General features: G+C 42.1%; 1 protein-coding gene across 2 annotated transcripts in view; it reads left to right on the forward strand.

Moving 5' to 3' along the window:
• The window catches only part of dock1 (dedicator of cytokinesis 1), a 160,369-nt gene that overhangs the window by 87,390 nt on the left and 57,254 nt on the right, over positions 1 to 15,725 (forward strand). The gene's annotated exons all lie outside the window — the stretch shown is intronic.

The following is a 15,725-nucleotide window of genomic DNA, read 5'->3' on the forward strand; positions in this document are numbered from 1 at the left end:
TTGTTCAGTTCACTGTCTGAACTTTCCCACTCATAGTTAATGATTAAGTAAAAATAGAAATTTGGCCTTTATAGGGGCACATTTGCTCTCTCTCAATATATGTGAGAATGCCATCTGCTTATTTATGTTATATTATCTAAATGAACAGAGACAACAGAAACCGCTGAAAAAAACGGACGATGCCTGCAAAAAGAGAAACTTTTGTCAGAGAACTGTAAAACATCCCCCTAAGGAGAAACATCCTAAGTGGAGATAATGAATTATCTTTTCCCCACTACCACAGGTATGGTGGCGGCATCACTGCAGTTTGCCTCTGAGGCCTTGACAGAAATATAATTCTCCTTCTGCCTGCTGATGTACCATAAGCAAACACTCCACATGCTCATATAGATGGTGAATCAGATAGCACAATTATCCTTCTCAGCTTATCTGCCATGACGGCTCTCAGTCAAGAGGGAATGGCTTCCTATTTCCAAACTGTCTGTTTACTTACCTGGGAGCTATACAATAGACATTTTGTCTCACTGTCTTCTCTATCACATTATCACTCTGGCTCTGTATTATTAAATTGTAGCATGCTGGGTCTCTGGTTCTGGTAGGGGAGAGACAGTCACCTATCTTTGTCTGTCTCATCTAAGATCTAATATTACAGTCTCATTTACAGACATTAATTGCTCCTTTAGATGCACAGTACCATTTGTAAATGCATTGCCTGTTTACATGTTGGCATAATCATTCAGTCATTTTTCTACAAAAGATGCTCCGTTGATCTGCCTGCCAAGGACGAAGTAACATTTGCTTTGCATGAATATATGAATAAAAAGCCTTCGTATTGCTAATAAAGCCATTCCAAAATGTATCATGTTCTTGTGTACATAGTTCTCCAGAATTGGAGAGATGTTTTTCCTCACACTAAGCATGAGAAATCAAGACCACTCTGTCGTGAATAATATCTTTACTTGTTGCCAGATACCAAATATCTCATGGGCATCGTGACTATCTGTAAAGATCCTGTCATCTTTGAACAGAGTCAGCAGAAATTTTTTCAGAAAAGAAACACGTGTTTGAAACTTAAAATGCTATTAAAGACAAATGAACACTGCAGGGAGTAGAGATTGACAGTCCTCCCCTGAAACCGTCCAGTCATTTCCTACTAATGTCTCTGAGAGCAGCACAGCATGCCCATATAGACAGGTTAGAGATGGCAGCTTTCTGCTGTGCATGCAGATATTTTTTGCAGATATTTTCAACAGACACGTAAATATCAATATGATCAAATGACAGTGCAGGGAATACAGTGCAATGCAGTTTTTGTGGAAACTGTGTTAAAGCCCGACACAACAGACACTAGGAAAGATATTCCTGTATCAGACGACAGGCACTTCTACAGTACACATTATACACCACATACTGTAATGTATGTGTTTTTAGGGGCTCATTACATGAAAAGTGGATAAAATACAATATATTCACAAGCTCTAAAGAAAGACTCGGCCCCAGTCAGTGCAGTTGTGCACACAGAAACGCCAGGGGAGTTTGAAAAAAAAAGCTGTTGGCAGTTATCAGTGGAAACACAAAGGAACAGCGTTGCCACAAAGATCTCAACCTTGTCTTGCATGCATATATAATAACTTGATGACTCCTGACCCTCTTGCCATTTGGTTGGTTGAACTGAAAGCAGAGGGAGTAATGTAAAGGGGATGAATCAGGGCTGCAGAGTCCAATACATTAATTTTCCAATTATTACTCTGGCTGTGCAGCATTTCAGTTGAAGAAAGGACTGTTTTTTTTCCTTCCTCTGACTGTTTGACCATGTGACGTTTATTCCCACACTATTCATCTATTCACCAGCATGGCTGTGCTCTTGTGGTCCATCTCTGTCAGTGTCCCCTGCATGTTTGTTCAAAGAACCTACGTCCCTTGTCTGTATGGGTTAGTGGATGCGTCTGTGTTGTAGGGGCCAAAATTGCACATTATATTCAGTATGTACAAAATTATATCTGATTACAATTCAAGATGCCATCCTGTTCTAAACCATGAGCTATTGAGACATGAATATAGTTTGTCAGCACAAACAGCAGCAGTGTTTTCTCATTGCTTTCTACTCTGTCTTCTTTACACAGTCTCCACAGTACATACAGTTCATGGTATTGTATCATATCCGTGTTTAAATTTGACTCTCTTTGACATGTCAGCGCCACAGGCTGAATGATGTGTCCCTGGCTCCACATATCTGATTTGTTACCCATTGGGTTCGGGCCGAGGCAACTGTAGCAGCGCTCGTACCTCACCTCCGGCTGGAACACCACCCCTGGCCTCTTGCATAAACAGCATGACTCATCACGCAAGGCTGTGACAACTTCCCCTTTTTAGGGTGGCCCTGATCTTTTCTTTTTTTTTTTTTTTCAATTTAGGGGCAAGTAAGTGAAGTGAACTGACCCACTATTTTCTACCCAGTAGGACAGACCAAAAACAGACCTCACAGGGTCATGTACGCATGGCAAAACACATCAGACGTGTTCACATCTGACCTTGTTTTAGCAGCACAGCTCACACAGCTGTCATACTGGCACTGTAGGTCATTATTTGGGTTATTTCTAGGGACACAAGTGCATTCTGTCCACGATGAGAATCTGTTGAGCATGGCTGGTTCTTGTGAAGAGTTTCCTTGCTAATTCAGCCATTCTTTGAAGCTTTGGACTGTTGCAAGGACAGTTCAGATTACTGCCATAATGCAATTCATTATTCTTTAATGGAAATGGTCTTTATTGCCAGAGCACATGCTCATTTAATGCAATGCACCTTGAATTTATAACTGGGTACCCATTACTTGCATTATTTTGAACTGCCTATGAGTCAGCAGTTTTGTGAATGGCAGTTGCCTAATTGAACTTTTGGTTGCCGGAGGTAAAATCTTTAAAGGTGGAAATTTTAGTGTCCTGGGATTGAATGTTTACCCTAACTTTGAGGCTGACTAATTTTGTTTTATCGCTTCTGCTCCACCGAAGGGAAAATTCATTAATATAGTATGCATCACAAAACAGGTGAATTGATTAAACCCTGGAAATATGACTATACATGTCAATTAGCACCAAAAGCCTAAACAACCTTTCTTGTTTAAGCATTTCATTGAGCGTTTCCCTTATCTTCATTTTTTCTTATATTTCCCAAGTTATTGCCAGTGTATGTTATAGCTATTTGACTGGCAGCTTAGGACAAATAGTGCAGCAGTAAACTGTTTGTTCATACATTGTATGGTCACATATTTCTGTGAACTTTTGGTGGGCTTTGGTGGGGCTTTTTTTCATGGTTTGGGCCTTTTAGTTCCAGCTGAGGGAAATCTTAATGTTACAGCATGCAAACGGGTTCCAACAATAAGCTGGAACCTGGCTGCAGAAATAGAAGCAATTTAATGTCCTTCGTATTGAGATATTCAGCAATCACACATGGGAGTAATGTTTGGCAATACTTTTGGCAACGTAGTGTTTGTACCTTCCAAGCTTTAAAACCCTTGACTTCTCAAATTTCCCAGAGATGGCACACCTGTGCTTTTTGCTGAATAAAAATCACAGGGAAACATATGTATGAATTAGAGACAAAGCAGGCTTCAAGCCTGCCCACGTGCTACCTGATCAGCAGAAGAATTCCTGCACTCCTATTGCTGCAGTTTTACATCATTACAGCTCAGCATGGTCTCAGATGCTGCTTGAACAAATAAGTGTGGCTGTATCATCACAGTCATAGAAGTTCCAAACTCTTCTGTAATCCAGCTTTATCTGCTTGTGTTTCGTTTTCCTCTTTTCTCTCCTCCGTCAGCTTCCGCTCATAATTACATGGGGCTTAGAAGTGTTTTGAAAAGTCTTTGATCTGTCTCTTAAGAGCACACAGATTATGCAGTAAAAAGATATGCGGGCTTGTAGTTTACTTTAGATTGTGTTGGTAAGATCATTCAGCGGTGTGGGTTTATTCTTTGGTTTTGATTTTCTGTCTCTGTGCTGCAGCGTGTGAGCAGGCTTGGGTGTGATGAGAGGGTATATATAGCCAAGTGATTGACTGTACAGGTCAGTGTTGAGGGATAACAGCAGTACAGTGCATTAGTCCAACACCAAACGCAGCAAATCCTTTGTCAGTTAATGGTAGCTTAATGCCGTAAGATGGAATGGCACTGGAAATCACAGGATTTTAAAGGATTGTCTTTCTAGTAATTGTTGCTCAGTCATCATGGACCACTGCTCTGTTGCCAAGCACCAAAGATTTTCCCCAGAATTATCCTGTAGTGTTGCAGTAATGGCTAAATAGCACCGGGAACATATTATTTGTCGAGAATGCAGGATGAATTTTCCTAATTGTAAACAGAGGAGAGGGTAGCGTCTTTAACCCAGTCACATTTTAATCCCCGTTATAATCACACTTAGGTCCAGGATAACTGAAACATTAATACCGCTGTGATTCTTCAGCACACACTACGTACATAAACTTAGATTTTGTTTTGATTGCAGAAGTCAGACGCTGTGACGGGATCAATCTAGATTTGCTGTTAATCCACGGCCCTCGGAATATCCCTGTATGTTAAGTTTCTGCCATATGCATCGCGTTTATTGAAAAGCCATGTGTGCAATACATATCTTTTCACGTTTTTACACTTTTATTGCTTCCAGTCGTGTACTTCAAGCTCATATAAAATAAAATGTGTTTACGGGGGTGAGGCTGTAAATATAGCAGTTACAAGACTTAATGCAGGCCAACAGCCCCTCACTGACGCTTTCTTGGCTTAGAATATGTGCTGTACACGTCATTAGTCATTTTTTTCTTTTTTCCACCCTTCACTAAGCAACCCAGTCTACTGTATGTCAGTCTGAAGTTTTCATGGAGCACTTCTTATTCTTGAACTGTAGCCCACGGACAATGTAGCTTTATTGTTTTTCACTCATTTTGTCCCCACTGACTTGTACCTGTTATCTTTTTTTTAGTTCCTCACTCACTGTAGTCGGTTGGCTTTGTGTGCTATGCCTGCACCCAGGTGGGTTCTTGGGACCTTGATGAATTCACAGGAAGCCTGTAATCCATACGTCAGTGAACATGCAGGCTAGATGGAGATCAGACCTCAGGAAAAGATGTATGCTGCAGAGGCTGCCTGCTCTAATCAGAATGCAACAGATCACTCTCTTCTTTCCTATGCTCCTTGTCTTTCTACAGAACATTATATCTCCTCCTTTCTGTTACTCTTTTTTTCATTCTCTCCCCTTTTGTTGTCCCCCCCCCCCCCCCCCCCCTCTCTCTCTCTCTCTCTCTCTCTCTCTCTTTCTTTCTTTCTCTGTGTGACTTTCTGTCGTCTCTCCCTTCCTTTGCCTTCTAGACACTGAGGTTTCAAAGCTGATGGGTAACTAGAGAACTCCCCTGCTGTTCTCAGATTCCTCCTAGTCATCCCTAGCAAAGAAAAAAACACATACACACACAACCATATGTGGAAAGGATGGAAAAGAAGAGATAAAGACGAGAATAAACCAGTGCAAAGAGAAAGAATGTAGAGTTCTCACTGTGCTTGGATGGAGCAGAATTGAATGTGAGTAAAATAGACAGAGATAGAAATGAAGAGGGAAGACGAAGCCATGGAGAAGGAACCATGAACAAGAATAGGCAGAGACCGGGGGAAGAGAGACGGCAGAAGCTATCCTGTCTTGTCGGTAAGATGTATCGTTTTGGCAGCTCAGCTGAATCTCATGAAAGCCAAACAGTGGAGGAACAAGAAACTGTAATTTTATGATTTTCTATTTTTTAACTGTTTTGTAAAGACCTTCCTAAGTGTGCAGGACTCTCCATGGATGATGGACGGGTCAAGACCCAGTTAGTCTTAGTTGTAGATAAAATGGAAAATACATTTGAGGCTTTTGGTCTTTCCCAGAAGGATTTGATGTGAGTGACAGTTTCAGTACCTTTTAAAGTGACGGTCTGCAGGTCACATACAGTAAATGTTAAGCTGACTGCCCCAAAAAACAGACTTTTGTGTTCATACTCTCTTTTCTGAACACAAAGGAGAGCGCAGACTTAATGATCCAAATTCACATTAACCCTAATAGCTTGCATGACGCCTCACCCTGTCCTCTGACCCCCATCTGCTGAGATCAATAATCTGTATCAAGAAATGGTCACGTTTTTTGTGAGAACCTCAAGCCGTGAGTAATTACTGCTGAAGCAATTAGCACATCCACAGAAACTTATTTGACTACACTTGATAAATTGTCATGTATGAAATAAAAATTCTGAACATTTACACAGTTTGAACAGTTGGAACAACTTGTTCCAACTGTTCAACGTAGAAATATACTGCTTTATTTTCTTTTATGTGATTGGAAATTGAGTATCTGTGGCTTTTGGACTGTTGGTTGGAAATAAACAAGTTATTTTAGGCTCTGGGAAATAGTGTTGGGCAGTTCTCGTTCTGTTAATTGAAGAAACAATAAATAGACATATTTTAATGGAAAGAACAGTTAGCTCTTAATTGCACATAGACACTTTTTCTCTTCAACACAGTAAACTCCCAGGTTCTGTGCTCCTGCCTCTGGGCCTGTCAGAGCCCCAGCTGACTGGGCCCCTACTGCAAAGCTGTAGGGAACACATGCTTTACACACACATACACCAGCAGTCACTGGCGACAACACCCAGGTGGGATCAGGTGCAAAGCGCCGTCTTCTGTTTGCAACAGACGCACAAAGTCACCCACACATAAATACACACCTTCTCCTCTTCAAAAACAGACGCACGCGATTCACCTCAGCTGCGTGGCGTTGTTGTGGCGCTCCCAGGGAAAAATCAGACCCTTAATGAATAATCCTATTAGCACATGAAAGGTAACATCTGGCTTGTTCCAAAAGCAGTCATTCTTTTAAAGGAGAGCAATTTGTTTTCTGGATGAATGAGTACCCCTCCCAGTGAGTGGGGCCACGGGAGGCAAGTGCATACTTCACCATTCGTTTGGAAACCCTGCACTCTCCCTCAGTCCTTCCCACCCTCACGCTGTCTGCCGTATTTGCTTGGTTCGGAGAGGCAGGTGTCTTTCCCAAGTTCCCAGAGATGAAATTTGTGCAGGCCAACTCTATAACATTTCTCCCTGCCAGTTCTCTCAGTTGTTTGCACAACATCTCTGTGCGTACAAGCTCTGTTGTAGCTTTGTTCTGCCTTTCCATCTCCATGTACCTCTCTGCATTTGGAGTGGTAGTGCATAGCGGTGGTGTGGTGTGTACACGCCGCTTTCTTGTGTGTGCTTACGTGGCAGAACAATCAGTCTTCCTCTTCCTTCTCTCGGGAGCATTACTGGGTAAAGTCCAGACTGATATCAGTGATTCCTAAAAATAAAGATTAGCTGTGAAGTGTTGGGCCATCATGCCCATCGCTCCTGGACCGCCGTGCCCTGCTCTCGCAGGGGCAGCATGACATGTGACATATGAAGGGAAACATATCATTTCTCTTTTCTTGAGAAACATCCTACCCAGGGATTTTGTATAATTGTATTTACATTATATAAATAAGGCTGTGATGGCTGGTATGTACTTTCCATGTCACTCTTGAGTGTCAGCACACAATACCCTTCAATTGTAAAGATAAAAGAAAAAGTCAAAATCCTCCCCTGCCTTACCCTCTCTTTTATTTCTCACAGACTCTTTGCTCTGTATCTCTTTCTCTCTCTTTATCTATCTTCATCTGTTTCCCTCACTCCTCTCCTCAGTGTCTGCAGAAAGTGAAATAGAGCAAAGGGGAGATTGTATCAAAGCGTTGATGTGCGATAGATTTGAAGGGGAGACAGCGAGTGATGGCAGGGGGTTTGTTGGGATGAGTGGGAGTGACATGCGTTTTGTGTGGCAACTGAAGGACAGTGGAGATGGGAGGGATCTATGCAACTCATGCTCTCTCCCTCTCCCTCTCCCTCCCTCCCTCTCTTTCTCCCTCCCTCCCTTTCTCCCTCCCTCCCTCTCTTTCTCCCTCCCTCCCTCTCTGCCTCTTGCTCCCTCACACACACACGCACGCACACACACACACACACATCTGCACACATACACAGTCTGTAAGAAGATGGTGAGTTCATGCAGTCCATTAATCTAGATTAGTCTTTAGTTAAGGTCCTTCATCAGATGCAGCCAACTGTCTGATGCCCGGCTCTCATTGCATATTCCTCTTCGCTGCAAGCTACCTGCCTTCAAAACACTGCTGCCTCCATATGTGGGACAGCAGCCTCATGCAACAATTCTTCTCAGTTCTTCTGGTTTAGGTATCAGTGTGTTTTATGTAACGCTCACTCAGCTGCAAAACTGAGAGGAAATGCAGCATCATGCAAGCCCTTGTACGCAAGTACTGTTTTAGCTATGTACGCCGAGCCAGTCAGGTTAAATCTTGATCAAAATCCTCTTGAACACCGAAAACTGATCTGCCAGATCTAATAAATGTCAGCTGGCGGTGGCAGTGACTTTTTCCCCTCATATTTACCTGAGATACAAACAGTTTTCATTTTTAAAGTTTTCTAAACTGACTGAATCATCTCTTAAACTCAGCATCAGCACATTCCACAACCACTGCCTGGAATCTCCATTAACCACTTCATCCTAGCAGAGGAAACTAAGCATAAAATCAATCTGAGATTTACCTCCTTTCATCTGCCACACGTATTTGACATTTGATCAGCCGACTAAAAGGGAAAATCTTCAGTGAAAACATTCCCCATGGCTTATCCCAGGCTCAGTCCCACAGAGCGAGCAGATCCCTCGGATTTCCCCCAACAGAGGTTATTTGACCAGACTTTCCCTCTTGCAGTTGCAGACTGAGAGGTGAAATAGAGGAGAGGACAAGAGCAGAGAGGAGCGACTCACCTCAGACTGTGAATTACTGACGTAAAGGATGCGATAGCCTAGATCCCTGGTTGTGCCCATGCATGCCCGTTTCCTTAGTGGATTAGAGGCGAGCTGGAAGAGGAGGCTATGCCATGGCAGAAGTTGAGAGGACAGGCAGGCAGCGGCACGCAGGCAAAGCAGCAGCAGCAGTAGTTGGAGTAGTTGTTGCACATCGGCGTCCTCTGATCCAGTGGCGTGAGGTTCCTCTAAGCCCCAGTCAGAGTCAACACTCCCCCCCTCTTTTCCTCCTCTCCACCCGCTCTCCTCTGTTCCCCTTTCTCCGCACGACGTCGGTAGGGGCTCTCACTCACTCACTCACACATGCATACACACACACACACACACACGCTCAGGCACACACACACACACTGTGGCTGAACTCCGGACGCCTCAGCGACAGAGCCCACGCAGGCAGAATATCCCCATCGTGCCGCCGTGGTTCTTCTCTCTGGCTTTCTCCCCTTTTTCTGCGTGTGTGCGTCTGAGTGTGTGTGTAGAGAGAGAGAGAGTGAGACAGACAGAGAGAGAGAGAGAGATTAAGCAAGAGGGGGAGGGAGCATGGGAAAGAGAGAGAGAGAGAGCGGAGGGAGGAGGGAAGGTTGCACTGGAGAAAGTACAGTTCTAGTTTTGGCAACATCTGGTAGGATCATGCATCATCCCTTTATCTCATCGTTGGTTAAAGCACTTTTGTCAGTGACCTCACTTCCATGGAGACCATATGCACATCAAAACTTGCTTTACTGTTTTCTGTTCAGGGTGCACTTTTCCTCACAGCTCTGCGGCCCGACGTGCAGGCATTTCAACGTTTTTGTCTCGAGAGACTGCAGTGGATGTGTGTATGGGACTCGCCAGTCCGCACACACACCTGTGTCTGTAATTCCTTTGTGTGTTGCTCTGCATCTCCTTAGAGTGATGCTCGTCATGTATTATCAACCATGAGAGTTTCATTACAAGTCCATTCACCTTCTGTCGTCTCAATTTCCCTGAGTCCTCACAGCTCTTTTCTTTGTGTGGGAAGAAGATTCCATCTGCTTGTCCCCCCTTCTCAAGAGCTTGTTTGCCTGATCTCCTCTCAGCTTTTTATCCATCTGTCACGGGCTAGTTAGTAGTTAACACTGTTTGTGCAGGAGAGGACCTGTTTTTCATCTAGGAATGTGCTTTTTCCTCTTAGACCTTAGCCTAATTGGATTTGTGTTGCACCACTGTGGTGTTTAATGAACAAAATAAAGAGGGAGGGAAGTAACGCAGTTGTTGAAACCTTGATCATGTGAAGTGAAGCTGTATATGCCTGGTTGGATGTTTTTGCAACCATAGCTCGCCCTCATTCTCTCACTGGGAAACCCCTAGTTCTGTTTTAAGCCTCAGGTACCATGGTAATGAGCTGCAGCTTTCCAGACAGCAGCTGCTGCTACTGTGTGTGTTTTTGCATTTAAGTGTGTGCGTGCGTGTGTGTGGTCGTATATGTGAACTTTTTTATATACCTTATATTTACCAGTGAATCAGCAGATGGACTGTAAAGACTGGCAGCATCATTCACCATTCAGAGCTTTGTGGAGTCAATATGTAATTTAGTTACTGAGGATTCATGGAAACCAGAATTCAGTAACTTGTGTGGGGGGGGGGGGGGGGGGGGGGTTAACTGCCATTTTGGGTGAAAATGAAATCCATTCATCAAATTTAAGCTCTTGTAAAGATTTTAGTTATGTCTGAGAACCAAAAAGAAACTAAGAGCAATTAAAAAATAAATCCTAAACCTTACAGTTTTACATGAAAATCAGCTTTAATCCTACTTGCTTCAGATAGATACATAGATGAAATCATAATGCATTCATCTTTATTTAGTAAACTTCTTCCTAATATGACTCTTCTCATTATTATATCTTGTTTATGACACAGTTTATTATTATTATTATTTTGTTTCTCAGTAGGTTTATTTCCCTGTAGATTCTATGTTTTATTACATTCTTTTTCACCATTGGATCATGACATATTATTGTATTTTTATTTATTGTCATTGGAATTTTGTTTCATTCATAAATTCCGTTTGTTGGCGGGGTCTTGCTATTCATTTTGTAATTTAGCAGTTATCAGCAGGTAGGGCACTGAAACAAGCATATAAACAGAACATATATTAATCCAGGATTTATAATGTCAAATGAATAAAAACTAACAATGTTTTTCCCCAGTGTGCCATTACTCTAAAGAGATGCAGATTTACAGCCCACACTCAGGTTCACTTCACACAAAAATACATTAGACCTGTTTTTCGTGTTTATCCCTCTCTCACTGCGTCGCAGGTCTCTCAGGCGAGCTCTTTATGACACGTGAATAACAGAAAGTTTTGTTATTCTTTGTTCATCCCCTCACCTTATCTGGCTTCTCTACAACGTGACATAAAATACCCTGGCTTCCTGACTGACTGACTGACTGCACACAACACAGTTTTATGAGTGTGGCTTCTTTTTTTGGCGTGACAGTAATACATCTGCACCACAGCCTTGTTATTGCTCTGTCAGGCAACGACAAGCTGCAGGTTTTGACACAGGAGAAAGCTGAATAATGTTTGTAAGGATTTGACCTTGGAACGTCTCGGTGCTTGGCAAATGTTTTAGATTTGAACCCGGGGTTAATGGCATTTATTTAATGGATACATCTCCTCTGGGAGGTGATGTCTACTGTATGTGGGGTTGGAATAGGCTTTGCCGTTTTCCTTTATTGGAATCTGCTCACTGATCTGCTTGTGTAAGCAAACTGTTTCTCAGATGGATAAACCGGTGGCAGTGGACAAGTCACTGGAGTGACTCTCCTCTCCTATTGATTTCATTACCTCGAAGCCAAGCCCTCAGGGGACTCCTATTTGATGTCCTTGTGCCCTGCATTTACGGTATACACAGTGCTGTGGTCAAGGGAAGATCCAGACCCAGTTTGTTCTCGATTTTCTTTGTCGGGCCTGTTGGGATTGTAAATAGATTTATGGATTCTGTGGTTTGTGATTTGAGTACAGAGTTGTCAGTGTTGACTGTCCTTATTTTCATTAGGCACAGTCCTGTTTACCTGTTTCTATGTGCATTTTCCTTTTGTGCATTAATAAAACCTGAAAATGCAGTCACTATCCGATTAAGGCAAAATACCCTGAAAACTCCTTTAAAAAATAAATCACATTGAAATATTGAAAACAAACAAACATTTGCCCTTGGCTGAGGTGGAAAAGAAGGCAGATCAAAAAAGAAAAGATGCTAAACAGGTTTTTCTCTACACCTTGACACTGCGTTACCAGAAAAAAAAACACCACACAGTGGAGACAAATTAATTTATGAAAAAAAAAAAGAAAAACAGAAATTTCATCTTAGGTGTCTGAGTGATTATGTAATCTTGTCACATCCTCTGGAACACATCGTCAAAAATGCATTTGATTTTATTTAGTAGAGCACACTTCCTGTGATTTGAGTGCAGAGTTGCCACTGATTTTACAGGACAGGAGTCTTCCTCTCATTGTCACTCTGCTCTTTCTCAGCTCATACCGCTGTCACACTCATGTCATCCTGCTAATTGGCACAGAATGTGTTATGACCTGGTTGAATCCCTGATTTTCTCATTGGTTTTGATTCATGGTGAGGAAAAAAAAACAAAAAAAAACTGGTGTGACTTTCCTTGCCCAAAATTAGACTGTTCTCAAACTGCTGATTCTCATATTACATTTAGTATGTGTGTAACTCTCATTTTAGTAGCCTCGCTGTCAACACTCAGATTCATATCCAGTCTGTCCTCTGAGATTCCGAGTGCATTCATCCACACAGAATACATTAGACTGTTGAGTGTCACAACTGTATGGAACCGAATTACTAGATGGAGAAGAGAGCTGTCAATTTATTGTAGCATAGATCTCTCAGCAGTCGTCAAAGAGAAAGGGAAGGTTTTGTGTGGGACACTGTGTGTGTGTGTGTGTGTTTGTGTGTATTTCAGCTGACAGGCTGATTTGATGTGTCTGCTGTGCAGCAGCACTGCCCCAGCGAGTCTCAGAGTGAGAAGCAAAGCTGAAGATGTGCCTAGCAGATACGTCAGTGAGAGTCTGTCCCCATCTGCTGCAGTCTTTTGGTCTTTTCATCAAACGTGCGCACAAAGCTGGCTCTGTCCCAAAAAAAAAAAAAGCATGTAGAGTATGAAGCGGGTTAAAACAAAGTATTGAAGTAAAGCTCAGCACAAACATGCTTGTTACATGAAGGCGGTATTATGTCAAAATTAGACTATATTAAGGGTGAAAGTTGATATAGATATAGATATAGAAATATAAATATACCTGCAGTTTCTTTTGAGCAGATTATGTATGGCTAACCCTACTCCTTTTTCCAGACATGTCAAAAATTTTCTGGCTCTGCCTCAGGCCCAGTGACCGCAAAGAGCTAATTCAAAGTGTGGACCACCTCAAACCACAATATTTAAAGCTGGTTTTGACCTTTAGTTACAAATAGTCTGGGCTGTCTAGTGTGTTATGGCTTTGATACGTGACAATGTATTATTGACCTGCGCAATCTCCCTCGCACTTCAGTCCATCCATGCTATCTGACACTGACCGGACAATGGTCAGAAAACTCTATTTCCTTTTCAGCAAATGATGTAAGCTTGCTATTGGACACACACAGCTTTCTTGTGAAAGAAAGTGGTCTTGGCTCAATGGAGTTTCCCGTATAAATTAAGGTGTCTGTTCAAGGAAGTGTAATGCTTTGATGTATTAGAGTGTGAAAGCGCCTCCTCGAGCTCGTCTAAGTTGGATGCTGTCTGAATGAATGGCATTACGGGTCACTTTCATGGCTGGCTGCCCAGGTTCTCTGTGGTTATTATTTATCGTTATGTATTCTGAAGTGTTTATCTGGACATCACAGTGCATTACGCCAGATGCTTCTGAAGAAGAAAATGAAGTGTGAATGGTTTCAGCTGGCCTCTATCAGGTCCTCCGCTCGTTTCCTTTGGCTGACCCGCCTGCGTGCCACCTTGTTGGCCTGATGTTGGAGCCAAGTGGGCTCGCTGTTGAATCCTGCATCAGTGGCCAAGTACCTTGCATGTGTCAGCTCTGCCTCCGTTTGACAGGCCAGTGTGAAAAGTGCTCAAGTGCTGCTGCCTTTCCAGCCTCTCTGTTCATTGTCTGCATTGTTTTTGTGTGTACAATAGTGGTGTGTGTAGAGAAAATTGAGATGGACAGGCACATTTTCCCCTCCAGTCACTAATAAAACACAATACACTGTACAGTGATTTTAGCACAGCTGCATTAAGAGATTCATGTTTCTACAAAACAAAGCCAAAGTTTGATAAATACTTCAATTACAATAATATATTTTTTACGATGTAGACGCAAAGTTCTATTGTCAAAATGAATGAAGGTGTTTTTTGTGTATTTTCCAACAAATGCAACAGCAGAAGAGACTCGTCCTTGGGCATTTGTTTGATGCACAGCTAGTTTATGCATTTATATATATATTTGTTTGTATGTTTCTTTCTGTATTTTTTTTTCCTGTCAGGGACCGTAGATGCCACCTTTTCATTTGAGTTCTCCTCGGAAAATCAACTTAGTGGAAATTTTTGAATCTCAGCGAATCTCAACAATGCTTTATGCTTTCTCTGAGTCAGGAGGCAAATTGAAGAGAATACAAATTGAACCCGCCGTCCTATACTCATTGCTTCTCTCTTTCTCATGAGATCTTTTTTTTTTCTTTCTTTACAACCAAAGCCTCCATGATTTAGCAGTGCTGATCACTTGTGTTTGCATAGGAGTGTCTTCATCTCTCTCACATTAAATGGCATAGTGCCTGTGTGAGGTTTTCTGTGTGCTCGTGTAATTTCCGTAGTAATGAGCCAGCAAATTCATAATGCATCAGGCCTGAAGCTAATAGAGAGAAAGAGGGAGTCATTTTGGTCCCTGTTGGTCATCATACCCCCCTTCCTCATCTTTCTCTTTGCTCCTGTGTCAGTTTTCTCTCCTTCAGAGATGGGATGAGTCTCAGTCGACATCTCTCCAGAGACCGGTGTGCCGTTTCCCCACTGGCTTAATTAAAGGCTTAAAACAATGCTCTGTTTATGAGGCAACCCTTCACTACTAGAACAAACATCAATTTTTACTTCTCCGCTGTCAGGCGCTAAAGTGAGATGAATTATCAAAGAGATTCGAGCTATAGAGTTGCGTATGATGGATCTGGCCCTGCCCTCTAATCACCACTTTTTCATTTCCACTAAGATTCTGCCTCTTTTGCCCGCAAGTATAAGATGGATATGGAGGCCGGTTTTTGGAAGCCTGCAGCTTCTGGAAACTGTGATAGGTATCATTTGTTAAGTTTCCATTTATTGTTATTTAGCTTGAGAAAATTGTTTCAGTAAATAAATACTTGACATTAATGACAGCACAATTTCTGACGATTAAGTGATTGACGTCCGTAAGCATTTTCAGCGTTTTTATCTTGTCCTTCAGGTGCCTTATCATCTCCAATGGAAGCTCAGTGAATGATCTAATAATTGGGTTGGGTTTTTTTTTTTTTCTTTGCTCATGACCTCCAATAAAAGGTCATGAGCTTTGCCTCAGATCACTAATTTGTTTTTTTCTTTCATTTTTTTATTCTTTTCCCTTCATGTCAAACACTCAGTTGGGCGCTCTGTTGTTCTTAGAAAATTGCTGTTTTGGACACTTATTAATCATGATCATTTGACATCATCACTGACAAGTGTAGTGTTTTATAACTATAATTTATATGTCTGTCATCTCAGGAGCAAAGGGGCACTGGATTATTTGATTTTCAGTGTTTTCAATGTTGTCTGGGAATGAATTTGCTTTGGAGTACCGCCACTGAGGCTTTTAAAGTA

This window comes from Toxotes jaculatrix, chromosome 21, assembly GCF_017976425.1.
Source record: "Toxotes jaculatrix isolate fToxJac2 chromosome 21, fToxJac2.pri, whole genome shotgun sequence".
Lineage (NCBI taxonomy): Eukaryota > Metazoa > Chordata > Actinopteri > Toxotidae > Toxotes > Toxotes jaculatrix.